The sequence below is a fragment of the Myodes glareolus genome, chromosome 7 (genome assembly GCF_982192425.1).
Source record: "Myodes glareolus chromosome 7, mMyoGla1.1, whole genome shotgun sequence".
In the NCBI taxonomy this organism is placed as follows: Eukaryota; Metazoa; Chordata; class Mammalia; order Rodentia; family Cricetidae; genus Myodes; species Myodes glareolus.
This window is the reverse complement of record NC_142032.1, coordinates 45145327-45160391: the sequence shown is the minus strand read 5'-3', so window position 1 is coordinate 45160391 and position 15065 is coordinate 45145327. Positions and strand designations below refer to the sequence as shown.

At 40.8% G+C, this 15065-nt stretch overlaps 1 pseudogene; it reads right to left on the bottom strand.

Annotated features, from left to right (window-relative positions):
• Nucleotides 1–5638: 5638 nt before the first annotated feature.
• On the bottom strand, nt 5639–13686 carry LOC148121364 (protein PBDC1 pseudogene; annotated as a pseudogene).
• Nucleotides 13687–15065: the final 1379 nt, after the last annotated feature.

Genomic DNA, 15065 nt, shown 5'->3' with positions numbered 1-15065 from the left:
CACCTATTGGTGTAGTATCTGTAGAACTTAACCATTTTGCGAGAACACAGGAAAGTAATGACTCCCCTCCCTAGTCCTACCTTTTGGATCCAAGCTCCTCTTTTTCTGAAAAAAAAAAAAGCAGGGGGAAGCTTGTGGCTAAATACTGAATTAATAAGAGAGCTGTTTTCTGGTATTCCTTTTTTCTTTCTCAAGGGATGTGTCCAGGTCTTTGGAGTGATGCCTCAGTGGTTAAGAGCACCTGCTGATCTTGCAGAGGACCCAAGTGAGGTTCCCAACACCCGCACAACTGTTCCTAACCTTCTGTAACTCCAGTTGCAGGAGTTTTACGCCCATTTCTGGCCTCTGCAGCCACCAGGCATGCATTTGATCCACAAACATTCTTGCAGGCAAAACACTCAGATACATGAAATGTGTACAGGTGTGTTCAGATTAAAAGAACAGATTAGGATTTAGTGTCTGGCTAACATTTTTTTATTAACAGCAGCTTTATTGAGGCACAATTCATGTAAAATGGTGTGGAGGGTTTTGATGAACACGTATGCCAGTGTATCATGGTCAAGATCTATAGCATTGCCATTGCCCCCAAGGTACCTTCCTGCCCCAGGCCACCACTGATTTGCTTCTGGCAGGGTACAGTGGTTCAGCTGGTTCTGGAGCTTCATGGAAAGAGAGCTGAGGGGGCTGGAGAAATGGCTCAGCGGTTAAGAGCACTGACTGCTCTTCCAGAGGACCCTGGTTCAATTCCTAGCACCCATATGGCAGCTCACAACTGTCTGAAAATCCAGTTCCAGGGGATCTGACACCTTCACACCAATGCACATAAAATAAAAGATAAATAAATCATAAATATTTTAAAAAAAGAAAGGGAGCTGAGTAGTTGTACTGTTTGATGTCCAGCTTGTTTTGCTCAGTATGTTTTGGGGGTAATTTTTTTTTTGTTCTGTGTATTGTTACAATTAGTGTTAGTTACAGACTCATTTATAAAAACCTTTCAGATAACTGTCAGAATTTCTACAGTTACGTTCATGTTCTAATAAGATATGCATTTTGAAATAAGCCAGCTCACAGTGAGGCGTGTCACCAAGAGCTAGGGTACCTTGTACTTGAGAAGGCTGGGTGTCATGGTGGGATGACTGATTGCTTAGCTTGTCTGCTATTGACTCTGTGACAAGCAAGTTTTTCACCACTAAGGCTTGGGTCCCAGTTTGCTGCCTCCTGAGGCTCAAGTAGTATTAGGGGTTGGACACTGAGCTGTGGAACCAGCAGAGGGGGCAGGAGCAAACAGATTAGTTGGACTCAGTCAACAACTTAAAAGTGTCTGAAATACTGGCTTTCCAGTGGTCCCAGGACCCTATGAGCTCAAGGGTCTTGTGGTGGACCAGGTGTGACCTCTGTGACTGGGAAATGAGTTTGTAAATGGATTTCTTTGATTAGGTGAGATTGTAGACCTCTCTTTCTGAAATAGATATGAATAATTTGTATTGGAATGGATCTTGGTTTATTGATACAAATTTAAGGTCAATTTTGTTATATATATATTTCTGCTCTTGATTAAAGTGTTTTGATTTAGTAGTTTATTTAAAAAATGTAATGTATAATTAAGATAATTACCATGCCAGCATGGTCTGGAATCATGAGTCTAGGTGGAGGGTGTCCAGGTTGAATGAAATCCACAGAGCACGAGGTTGAGGTGAAACAGCAGCTTGTTTATTGTTTTGCTGGGACTAGCTTTTATACCATGGCACCAAATGGGGAGGGGGCTGTGAAGGGACTGTCACCTGACCCAAGGAGGGACTCTCACCTGACCCCAGTAGGGGTCAAGGACTGATCACGTGTATTTAACCTTCACCAGTCCCCAGTAGGGACTGTCACCTGACCCCAGCAGGGATTAAGGAATAATCACGTGTACTCAAACTTCCTCATCCAACTCCAGGAGCAGAGGGAAGTTAAGGTTCTTTGCAGATAAGCACCTCGAATGGGGGCAGGGAAATATAACTCGGGGTAGCAATTCCCACAATTCCCCCAACTTTATTTTATAATGAGGAGTCCTGTCTTAGGTTCTGTGAGGGAAGTACCTTCCCTTACCCATCACTGGGCCCCTGATACCCTGTCTTAGGTGGGGGGTCTCCCCACATGTTGTTTGTCCTTGGAGACCCTCATTTTTTTAGCATCTGTAGCCATACCTCATGACTTCCGGGAGAGTCATGGGCCAGACTGAGTAACACCTGACGGTGGACAAGCTCAGTCGTGGTGAAGGTGTTTAGAAGTCGTTTTAAGAGGAGCAGACCTACTGCCACCCCTACTAGTCCCAAGATCCCCAGGGACAAGGCACCTCCCCATCGCTGTGTCCAACCCCCAATCTGAGCCATGGCATTTCACCATCCCTCAGCAGATATAGGTTTAACATGGGTTTCATTAATTGCAATAATCTGATGTACCAAAGAGTGGATAAAGTTTACAAAGGAATCATTCCAAGGCCCTCTAAGGTAAGCATTAAGGCGTTGCACCTCAAAGGACATATTTTTTACTTCCATAAGGGTCACATAGGCAGAATGATAGAAATGAGAACAAGAAGCTTGTTGTACCATCCATAACATATTAATCTGTTTTTGCAATAAGGCTGTTTGCTGATTTAAATTTAACATCCCCAATTGAATATGTGAGTCCATGGTATTTTGAGTCTCTAAGGCCTGGGTAACACAGGCAGCAAGAGTGTTAACAGTCTCTGCAGTAGTTGCATTCTGGGACACGGTGATTTCCGCAACGGTGGCAGCTGTGGCTGATATGGCGATGGCTGTGATGACTGCGGCAGTGATTTTAAAGTCTCTTCTCTCTCGATACAAGATAAGCTCTCGTCCATCATGTGGGTCTTCTACCACCAGGGGAACCAGAGCAGGAATTCTCACCATCAGCACGGGCTCATCCGTCGGGGACCAGCAGTTGCTCAAAAAGCAGGAGCTGGAAGAACAATCAAGGACACCATTCTCCCCGACCGACCCATTAAAGGAGACAAACATAAAGGGAGGCAGAACACAAGCTAGACTGACAATAGAGAAATTTATTTTCGCTGCATAGTTAATCTGGAGGGATGTTTTAGAGATGTCTGATGTGTTTCATCTGGCTGTAGCATTGAAAGCCAAGCCCCTTTGAAGGGCTAAAGGCCTAATATCTGTGCATGTACGAGGGCCACAGAGAAACATGCCCGCGAACGTAGGTGAAACTCCTGTCATATTTGGATTTCTATAGGAATAATCAAAGGCCCCTCTCAAGGAGTTTTTAGAGGTAGGTCGGTGACCAAACCACCATAAATATTTATCTCCCTCCAATTTTTATGGTTCCTTGGGAGCACAATTTCCCCAAGATAATGGTAAGTACAATCTGAAGGATTGTGGCGTCTTCCAACATAAGGGAGCTGGTCTCGGAGGAGTTGGAAGTCCAGAAACATTTCTTTTAAAATTTATTGGGTGAAAGATATCTCTCAATCCAAAACAAGGATGCCCAGAAGAATCAGAAGAAAAGTCTCCCAGAGAATAATTACTAAGGACCACGCATGGTCCAGACAGAGAGATACTAGGTAACAATTCCCACAGATAATAGTCAAGCCTGTAGTCATGTTAGTTAGATTTTCTAGATGTATAGAGATATATTTCAGTTAGATAGGTATTCTTCAAATCTTTCAGAGACCTTCAGAATATGGCATTTAAAAGTTTAAGAACTTAGGACTTTTCATGACAATGAAACGTATGTGCTCCTGGGAGCACCAATCTACTTCAAGAGGATGATGGGCATTGAAGAGGCTCCTTATGGAGATTGCTAGCCATTCGGGCAAGAAACTGCTCTTGCCTGTACTGCTTGACTGGACATGCAGGACCCACAGAGAAATGATGGCTGAACTTGCCTAAAGGTGAGACGATCTTTCATGGGTCCTGCTTCATAAAAGACTCTACTAGACATTCTGCAATATACAAAAGAAAGTGACTAGCAAGCTGCCAATATAGGCAGAACTGTCTTTGAAATTTCCTGCTTCATAGAAAAGTGTGCTGGATACTATGGGCATTTAGGCTGAAGATGGATGTCCCAATGATACAAAAGAACTTTGGGTGACTGTACAGACAGCAAGATGTCTCTGTCAATTTTAGAGCTTTGAAAATTGCTTACAATGCACTTCCTGTTTACTTAAGTAATATATCCTTTTGGAGTCTTTGATGGAGTTGAAGAATTTATAGTTATAGTTATAGTTTTCCTTAGTTATGATAAAAGATAAAGTAGATAAAAATATTGTAACTGTAATTCTTGTTTGATACCTGTTTTGTTGTATGTAATTTTACTATGTTAAAGTTAAAGCCTTTTTTATTTAAACAGAAATGGGAGGTGATGTGGGAGTCCTCTCTGTGCTGTGATTACCATTAATGAACAAAGAAACTGCTTTGGACCTATAGCAAGGCAGAACTTAGGTAGGCATGGAAAACTAGGCTGAATGCTGGGATGAAGAAGGGCAGAGTCAGAAAGACATTGTGGAGTCATCAGAGACAGATGCTGGGCATTTTACCTGGAAAGCCAGAGCCATGTGGTGATATACAGATTAATATAAATGGGTTAAATTAACGTAAGAATTAGCCAATAAGAAGCTAAAGCTAATGGGGTGAATAGTGATTTAACTAATACAGTTTCTGTGTAATTATTTCAGGGCTGGGCAGCCGGGAATCAACAAGCAGCCCTCCTCCTACACCTTTTTCTTCCTTCTCTCTTTCCCTCCTCTCTTCTTCCTTTTCTCTCTTCCTCCCTTTCTTTGGGAGTACAGACAATTAAGACATGCTTGTGTGAGCTTATAAGGAAATAGATGAACTCACACTCAAACATAACTTTGAAAATGGTTTATATTCAGTATTTATCACCTAAAGTTGTTAGGTTTTTCTTTTAAAGAAAAATGGAACAAAGCAACATTAATTGTAGCCTTTAGAAATAGTTTATATAACTTGCAAAGATAAAGTATTTTGAACCTGCCATTATCAGAAAATAGTATGAGTTATTTTTTGTGTTTTAAACTGAATATTTTTTGAGACAAACTCTCACTGTATAGCTTAGGCTGGCCTCAAAACCATGCAATTCACTTACGTCATCCTCCCAGGTGCTGAAGTTACAGATGTGAACCAATAGGCCTGGGTGTCAATTCCCATATATGGACTTCTAATCCCAATACCATGTATAAATTAACAGGTTAAAAGAACTTCATTACTGAGAACAGTGGAAAGAACTGACAGATAGACAGTTTTATATGAGATATGGTGATTAGATTATGTATTTGAAATTTTTTGAAGTATCAAATAAATATAAATATTTTCAAAAGTTAGTCATAAATAATACAAACCTTAAAGGAATCTATTTATAAAATGTCTTACTTCAACAACAGTTACAGCCAAGAAACAGGATATCAAGCAACAATAAACTAAGAGACTCTACTAAATGTGCTTAAGCTATTATGCCCAGAATAGCTTCTCTTAGTAGCTACAAAAATGTCTTTCTGAGTCTTCCATTTGCACAAGGGCGAACCGAAGGAGTCTGTGCAAGTAGCACTGGATACTTCAGCTGAGTCACATGTTTCCTGGCTTTCTTCTTTTATTTCCCAGGTAGTTTTCTACGTCTCCCTTTTGCTGGTTCCTTCCTCTTTCTCCTCTACTATGAACTCTTTCTCAGCTTCCTCTTTTTTACTGTCAGCTCTTTTCTCTCCTTCTTTGAACTGAACACTGATGGAAAATGCTTTGGTATAGCCTTCCTGGTTCTGAGCAATTTCAATTGCAAAAAAAAAAAAAAAAAAGGATCCTGGGTGCAAAGATGGTGTTGTTCTCAGGGTAGCCCTGGGAGCAGCAATTCAGCCACAGTGAAGTACCATAGCCCCTTCAAATTTAAACAGAATGGTTTACACTTCTCTTTAACTGATTCTGATTTGAGTTCTTCTGGATTCAACACATCTACCCCAAGCTTCCCAAAATTTTCATGGAACTCAGAGTAGATAAGGTCACCTACTTTGATGAGTTTCAGGAACTGGGTCAACTGATAAAATAAGACTTCAGCATGCTGCATCACTCGAATGGCCCAAGCCTCTCAATATCAGAATTGTTGCCATATGACTCAGATTGAAGATAAAGAGGGTGAACCACAGATACCACCTCACCAGGAATTGGCTGTTTGCTTTCACTAATCTAGAATTGTGATAAAAAAAAAATGAACTCTTCCTAAGGTGCTTTTGTCAAGAAAGTTTGTCATAGCAACACAAATGAAACTAAGGAAGAAATTTGTACCAGGAGTAGGGTTTCTGATGAGCAACCTGACCACATGGTAAGCATTGTTTGGAATAATTTGCATCATTATGCAAATGGACCCTCTAAAGTATCCTAATTCAGGTTGGCTCAGTTATTGCTTGTGTGGTCTTGAGTTGGTCATGTTGCTTCTGTTCTGGGTTTTCTTATGTTAAGATGTGAATATCAGTACTCTCTTTAAGGGTAGCTGTGAAGGTCAGTTGTGCTGACTGCCACTGAACTATAAAGTGAGAGGGAAAAGTATGAAGAATAGGATGGGGTTGGAGAACCTCTCAAGACCTTAGAGTCTGGAGATAAAGTAAACTGAATGTGTGTGTACACGTGCGTATGTGAGTTTGTGTGTGTGTATGTGTGTGCAGAATTGGTTCATCTTTGGTGGTATCTAAAGGAGCTGTACAGGTATGGAAAATTTAGAAAAGGGCAAGTAAAGGCAAAAGTTGATAGTCTCAAATGGACTTTTCAGGAACTCTTTTCTATAGTAGGTAGAGGACCTGAGCATAGATAGACCTGGATTCTCCAGAAGGAGAGAGAACTAAGAGTTTGAGTTCCTGTGTTAGTAGCATGGCGCTAAAAGCAGGTGGGATTAGCATTAATGAAGTGTGATAATTCAAAAGAAAAGTAGGTCATGAGAAATTAGAATTAAGTAGTAAGAGCAGGAACCTGTTTAATGGTTTTAAATCTCTGTTAAACTAATTGAATAAAGAGAGGCCATTTCTCTGTGTTGTATGACCAAAGTCATTACTGCCTCTGAAAGTGGGCTTTCTTGCCAAGGGCAACAATAGAGTAAGAAGGGAATGGTCAGCAAAGGCCTTTTGCTTCAGTGACTCAAAGTTCACGCCCTTTAAATTGTAGGCTATCTTAAGGATGAAAAATGCATTAATTCCATCCCAATGTACCAACCCTAAGTCTGAAGCTACCCAGTAGCAGAATCTCATGTAAACATTGTGTATCACATTTTGTAAATGGGGGACACACAAGACTCTCTTTATGATTGATTCATTTAGATGCTCACTTTCTGCATAGCTACCAACCTTTGAAATCACATGAAGTTTTCAGTTTGTAAAGCACTGTGATGGAACAGGCAGAGGGTAGACGGACTCACTTGACAAGGGAGCACCTGGGAGGAAGAGGTGGGCACAGGTTTTAAGCAAGTCCCAATTCCTACTGGAAGATTCCACTAGATTGTAAAGCTTCAAGTTCTGTCATCCCAGGTCACAGGAGTAATCTTGTCTTCCAGGACCACCAGGGCAGTGACCTCCACCTCTGACCCGATGACCCTGGGCCCACGGTGGCCATGGCAGCACCACCAACCTTTCTCTGTAGGGTAATGCACGCTCACAAATGGCTGTCACTCTTGGCCTGGAGCCTAGAAGTGCCACGCTCTTCACTGCTTTCCATTCTGTCCCTTTCTGTCACATCAATGCTTTTGCTGGTGTGGTGCCTCCCAAGTTTGTGGCTTTTACTAAGATGAATGAATGGACCCATAAATCCCAGCTCAAGCTCTAGTGCATTGGTTCTCAGCCTGAAGGTTATGACCCATTAACAAACATCTGTCTCCAAAATATTTATATTGCAATTCACAAACAGTAGCCAAATTACAGCTATCAAGTAGCAACAAAATAATTTTGTGGTTGGGGATCACCCCGAATGAGGAACTGTGTTAAAGGGTCACAGCATCAGGAAGGCTGAGGCCACGGCTCTAGGACATTTTTACGAGAAACCTAAGCCCACCAGTGAAAGCTGCTATGCTAGCACTCTAGAAGATTCTCTTCCAATCAGCAATTGTTGACTAAATTGTTGATGAAAGTGCTCTTAATCACTCTCCAGCCCCTAAGCAAAAACCTTTAAAAATTACATTTGTTCGTTTATTCAGTTGGTTTGTTTTTAACAGTGTGTGTGTATGTGTGTGTGTGTGTGTGTGCATGCATGCGTGAGCTCACATACATGTGCCATGGCATGTATCTGGAGGTCAGAGGACAATTTGCAGGAGCTGGTTCTCTCCTTCCCTGACATGGGCCCTGGGAATTAAGCTCAGGTTAACCCATTAGACTTGGTGACAAGAGCCTTTATTTCACAGGCCCAAACACTTGTTAAATTTAGGAATAATTAGAAAAAGATATTGGTAATTTCTTTCAGAAAATACTTGAAGGTTTTATACTATCTCAATGCATGCACATGTACTTGTGCACCTCCCCCCACACACATACCTTCTTGCTCCAACTTACTCGCTAGACTTATCTTTTCTTCCCTTTAAAGATCATCTCTTCTCATGGTGTTCTACTATCATGCATGTTGATTAATAGTGTGTGACTCAATTCAATAATAAAATTATGGCTATCAATAATGAGAAGTTTGGAATGGCTATTTTATTTTTGATAGAAAATACAACTGCATATCTTTTAAAGTATAAGTATTTCTTTTTTATTTTTTTAAGTATAAGTATTTCTTCATATATATTTTTGTTTCTAAAATATGTGGACATTGGTTATAGACATCATGGCACATTAGTTCTTATTTACCATGTACCTTCAAATATAGAATATTTCTTGTATTTGATCATAGCTATAACCAAGAAACCTGATAATAATTTCCAAACCCATCTATCATCTATCTAATAACTCTAATTGCCTAGTTATCTCCTATTACTATATATTCCTCTTATCACTAATATCTTTTATAACTGGTTGTCTTTAATTGGATTCAGTCAAGTTCAGTTCATCCATTTAGTCTGTCCATTTTCTTCTCACTTGTGTGTTGTGGGGTAGCCACCAGAGAAGACTGCTTGCACATGGGTTTAAACCAATACAAAGTCTCCATTAGCCAGCCAGAGGCTTTAATGGGTGTTTAGGATCCCATTGTGGCACTGAGCCTTTCTCAGGGAGAGTTTTTAGTGTGAACACTGTATCCTGGGCTGACATACTTCAGTTAAGAAGAACAGTTAGCTAGAAGCAGAACTATAGAAGCCATAAAAAGATGTGGGATTTCCGTCTGTATGCTGTGAACAAGTTTTATTAACATTGGTTAATAAAGAAGCTGCTTTGGATCATGGTAGGGAAGAATATATCCTAGTGGGAAATCTGAACATAAATATATATGTAGAGAGTAGGCAGAGTCAAGGAGACACTATGTAGCTGCCAAAGGAGAAGGACACTAAAACCTTACCAGTAGGCCACAGACTCATGGGGATACACAGATTAATAGAAATGGGTAAATTTAAGATTTAAGTGCTAGCTAGGAATACGCTTGAGCCATTGGCCAACCAGTGTTGTAATTAGTATAGTTTCTGTGTGATTATTTGGGTCTGGGTGGCCAGGAAGCAAAAGTGCAGGTCTCCATTTACAATAAGTAAGGTTAGTATATTTAGAGACTTTCCCAGAATTATGGACTTTGATGGATTAGGTCTTTGTCTTCATTTTGGCTGGGGGTACTGTCTACGTGCTGAGTTCACAGCCTGAAGGGCACTTCCATCATGGAGTCAGCTGTGCTAAGGTCTGGGGCCCTGTGGCATGTGAGTGTACCTGTGGAGAACAGAAGCGGACGTTCACTGTCTTCCCAGGTCTCTCCACTGTTAAGCTAATGGATCAGTTTGATTTCTACTGCTGTGATAAATACCATGACCAAAATCAACTTGGAGAGAAAAGGGATTATTAGACTTACAGGTTAGACACCGTCATCCAGGGAAGACAGGATTCCAAGAAGATATGTGGAGAGGGGAACTCAAGAAGAAACTGTGGAAGGACACTGCTACTGGCTTTCTCCCATGGTTCACTTTGCTTGCTTTTACATCAACCCAAGACCCCTGCTCAGAGGCAGCACTACCTTCAATTCCCACACCAATTGTTCATCAAGAAAATGCCTCATAGACCCGTGTGATGGCTAGTCTTGGTTGTCAGCTTGACTACATCTGAAATTAACTACAACCCAAAAAGGAGGGTCATGCCTGCGGTGGATTTTTGAGTAATTTGAAGAGGAAAGATCTACTTCTCATCCAGATCTTTGAGGTAGGAAGACATACCTTTAATCTGGATCTTTTGAACTGAGAAAATCTACCTCTAACCTGAGTCACACCTTCTGCTGGAAGCCATTTTAGGGAAATGGAAGAAGAAGGCTTTTGCTCTTTGCCTGCCTGCTCCTACCATCCTAGCAAGTCCCCTGCTCCACTGGCATTAGAGCCTTCTTCTTCAGAATTCCAGCATATACTGAAGACCAGCCGAGACATCTGTCCCCACAGACTGAGAAACTACTGGATTATTGGAACTTCCATTCATAGGAAGCTATTGTTGGATTAGCTGAACTATAGCCTGTAAGTCATTCTAATAAATCCTCTTTCTGTGTGTCTGTCTTTCTCTGTCTGACTGTTTCTCTCTTTATCTCTTGTGTCTAACTTATATTAAGTAGACAAAGAATCCTAACCAGTACATTCTGTAATATAGTGTGGTGGTTTGAATAGGAATGGTCCCCGTAGGCTCGTAGGTTTAAAGGCTTGGCCACCAGGGAGTGGCACATTTAGGAGGTGTGGCCTTGTTGGATTAGGTGTGATCTTGATGGAGGAAGTATATTACTGGGGGTGGGTTCTGAGGTTTCAAATGCTCAAGCCAGATCCAGTGTCCATCTCTCTCCTGATGCCTGTGGATCTGAGATACCCCTCCAACACCATGTCTGCCTGTTTGCTACCATGCTACTCGCCATGCTGATAGTGAACGAAACCTCTGAACCTGTAAGCAATTACCAATTAAACGCCTTCCTTTGTAAGAGTTACCTTGGTCTTTGATGTAGGTTGGTCTTCTGTATTCCTGTTGCTTTCATTGGTTAATTAATAAAGAAAACTGCTTGGCCTGATAGGTCGGAACATAGGTAGGCGGGGAAGACAGAACAGAATGCTGGGAAGAAGGGAAGTGAGTTAGTCACCATGACTCTCCTCTCCGAGACAGATGCAGGTTAGAATCCTCCTGGTAAGCCACCACCTCGTGGTGCTACATACATTATTAAAAATGGGTTAGATCAATATGTAAGAATTAGCCAATAAGAGGCTACAGATAATGGGCCAGGCAGTGCTTAAATGAATACAGTTTCCGTGTAATTATTTCGGGGGTAAGCTAGCCGGGAGCCAGGCAGAAAAGCAGCCCGCCGCTCCATCTACAGGTCTTGGTAAAAGAACATTGACTAAGATTTTTATTACATACACGTTTTCTTCTTAAGTGAATTATCTATTCACAGGTTCTATCTATTTTACATAGATTATAGTATTTACTAGATATATAGTATATATTTTATAAACATATAGTAGCATATATACCTATATATAGTACATAGAAATGTCAACTTCTTGTATTTTTTGCAATATCTTTCTGGTTTTGTTGATTTTACTTTTTTGTTTACTTTTTAAATTTTTAAAAAATTTTAAAATTTTGCTTACTTTTTGAGTTTTAGGCATTTATTTACTTTTTAAGGCATTTGTTTACATTTTAAGATGTAGTCATTTAAGGTTTTTTTACATACAGATACGTACTATACAATTTTCAATGAAGACCAGATTATCTCCTTTAAACTACAATATATGTTCTCTTGTAGGCATTTGATAAGTATTTGTTTTAGGAAGTAATGATTAGCCTTGAGTTCAGAGTTTTGAGGCTGTATCGTCTTAGTAAGGGAAGAGTGTGAAGAGGGGTTGAGGGAGGGGACAAGAACTCATCTGGGGATGCTCCAGATAAAGCAGAGAAGAAGGTGGCTTGTCGTGAACTAGGCCTAGAGAGGTTGAAGAGTTGTGTGTGTGAATAAAAGCTGTAAGGCTTGCCTAGCTGGGTGTGACAGATGGCGGTTCAGACTAGACATTTTGACTTTGCTCTTTCTGATCCTTAACTGTCCTTGCTGTTTGCCAGTACCTCTGCTCCTTCAGCACCACCCGTTAGTAACAGCTCTCAGTCACTTATCTCAAAGGCTCCTGGAAGAAATCGTCCATTTTGGGAAGGGGATTCTTAGAATATAGAATGTTGTATTTATTAAGCTTTGGGATTTCTTAAAAGACAGGACAGAATGAGGAAGGGGCCACACATGCAAAGGACTGTCTACTGTATCTTTGTTGAAAGTCATATTTGCTCCATGTTTTCCAAATATACCCCACAAATATTTCCATAAAACTAGTCTAGTGTAAAATATTAGATGACACTTATGCTTGCCAGTCTTTCTGCCTCAGTTTTAATAGATACTCTCCTGGTGTCTCTTTGGTTTCCCCTCCTTTCATTCAAATCAGTGATGTATGAGTACACCCTTATTGATGTAGAGTTTCATGTCTTAGGGTCTACCAGAAAATTATCCGTGATGATTCCTTGAGTTTTCTAGATATTAGTTTTCACCGGCAATTTGAACACAAGTTGCCCTAAAGTCAATTGCCAGTTACTGACCCAAGTCTCAATCTGGGCTGTGCGTTTTCCATTCTAATGAGAATCACTGTGATGAAGGAGCAGTGATTTGAATAAACAAACATTTACTGAGTACCAACTGTGTGCAAGACCTAGTGATGCTGTGGTTGTTCGATTTGTTTGAATAAAGTACTATGTGTGCACCGATGCAGGAAACAGAGGCAGGCAGGGCGGGGAAAGCTTGGAAAGTTTTCAAGATTAATTAGCATGAAGGTGGGGCATTTGGGATATCTGGCACCAGATAGTAATCAACAGTACTAATTATATGCCCATATTAAATCAGTTATGGTGGATGAATTGGAGTGGATGAGCCAGGGTGGTGAAGGCTGCTGCAGCTGCTCTCAGATTCTCCTGAAGACATACTTACTGAAGACATACATTTTCATCTGTTGGTGAATTTTCTTTATTTATTTGATTTTGATTTTTCTTGAAAAAAAATGACCCCTGTTTTTTTCATTTAGAGAAGAAACTGATAATTATGAATGAACTTTACAGACATAAACATCATCTACTCAGACAGTGTTTTCTTATTAAATAGATGAGACAGTCACCGCCTTGCAGGGGACCTTGAGGCACTAACTTTAAATAATGTGGCTTCGCTGTTAGAGCAAAGTTCCTACTGTGTTCTAGTCATCACAATCCCTGTTGGGAAATGAAGTGCAGTTTGGAGCTGAGTAGGCTGGCCGGGGAATCAAGAACAGGTTTCCAGGTCTTTGACCAAGACATACCTCAGCCACATCTCCTGGCAGGCTCCGGTGAGTGCCATACCTCAGCTGTGTCTCCTGGCACGCTCCAGTGAGTGCCATGATGAAGCTGTGTCTCCTGGCAGGCTCCGGGAGTGCCATGAAGCTAGTGTGGCCTCTCTCCAGTTCCACTGGAGCTGGTTTCTCTTTATTAATCCCACTCTGCATAGTACCACAGCCGGAGGGCACTCGGGAGAGAGCCATGCCGCTGGGCACACACTAGTTCAGTCCCACAATGTTAAGGCACAATCAGCAGTCAATGGATTTAGTATTCATGGTTCTGGAGTAAGACATAAACATAAAAAGCATCTCTATCTTTTTTTTTAAAGAAAAACAAATTAGTTGTTTCTTTTTTCAGCAAAAGGTCCCACATAATAATCTGTCCTCCACATACTCTGTTGTTATGGAGAGCTACAGTTTATCAGTCTTGTAGGATTAACCAGATTTGGGTTAAACTGTATTTATCGAGTATAACTTCATAAGTGGAGGTGAGTCTATATAGAAAGGGCTAGGATGCTTGCTTCTCTTTTGGTTTGCTAGCTTCTGTTTATTTTATTTGTCTAAATCTTTTTAAAGATTTTATGAAGTGTTATGTGGATTCCCTTTTTAAAAACAAAATTGGTTGCTATTTAATAGAAAGGGAAACTTTCTCTTATCAATTAACTGGTTTACTTGAAATCGTTTATTAGGAAAATCAACATAAATGCTTAATTTGGGCATGAAATCAGGAAGGATAGCTCCCTTCTCACCATGCAACACTCAGAGCCTAGAATAGGACTGTTTTCAAATTAATGAGTTATTGTTATTTGTTTTAACTAATAAATACTTTTTAGCTAATTAGTATCATTTAAATAAATTTGAGACTAGTAAAATGGAAGTGTACTGATTAGTATTTTGTCTGTTACAAAGTCATCTGGGAAGAAGGAAGATCAATTGAGAAAATGTCTTCTTCAGATTGGCCTGTAGGGGGTGTTTCTTGATTGATGACTGATGTTGAAGGCCTGCCTCACTATGGGTGATGCTACCCCAAGGCAGGTCATTCTGGAAAGTAGGAAAAAAGTAGCTAACATGAGTCATGGAATTTGAAGGATTATGAGAGGATGGTCAGTCACCTTGTCCCGGGGAGATCAGAGAAACCCTGAGTGAATGTGTGTTGCTGGCATGAACACAGCCCTGCCAAGGACCTCAATGTTTCAGATCTATGGAAATGGCCAAGGCTCCCTTGGGTCCAAATATGAATGCTGATAGTGTGTGCCAAAGCTATCAACCACAAGTTTCTCTTCTGGGTGGCAGTCTAAGACTTCTCCCTACAAAGGCCTCCTACCAGATTGGCTAGGAGGCCTCCATTGTATACCATAAACCCATCTCTTTATGTGGTTCTATACAATAAACCTGTCTGCTCAGTTCAGATGTATAAAATAAATATGCCGAGGTTCTGGGATGGTGCCCTCCATCAGGGTGAACACAACCCGTCCTGTTTTCTTCTGTACGTGTGTCAGTGTGTCTGTCCTTTCTCCATTCCCTCCTCGCACCAGTCAGGTTTCCAGGACCAAGCCATGCAGGATCAGCACAGTGCTGCAAAG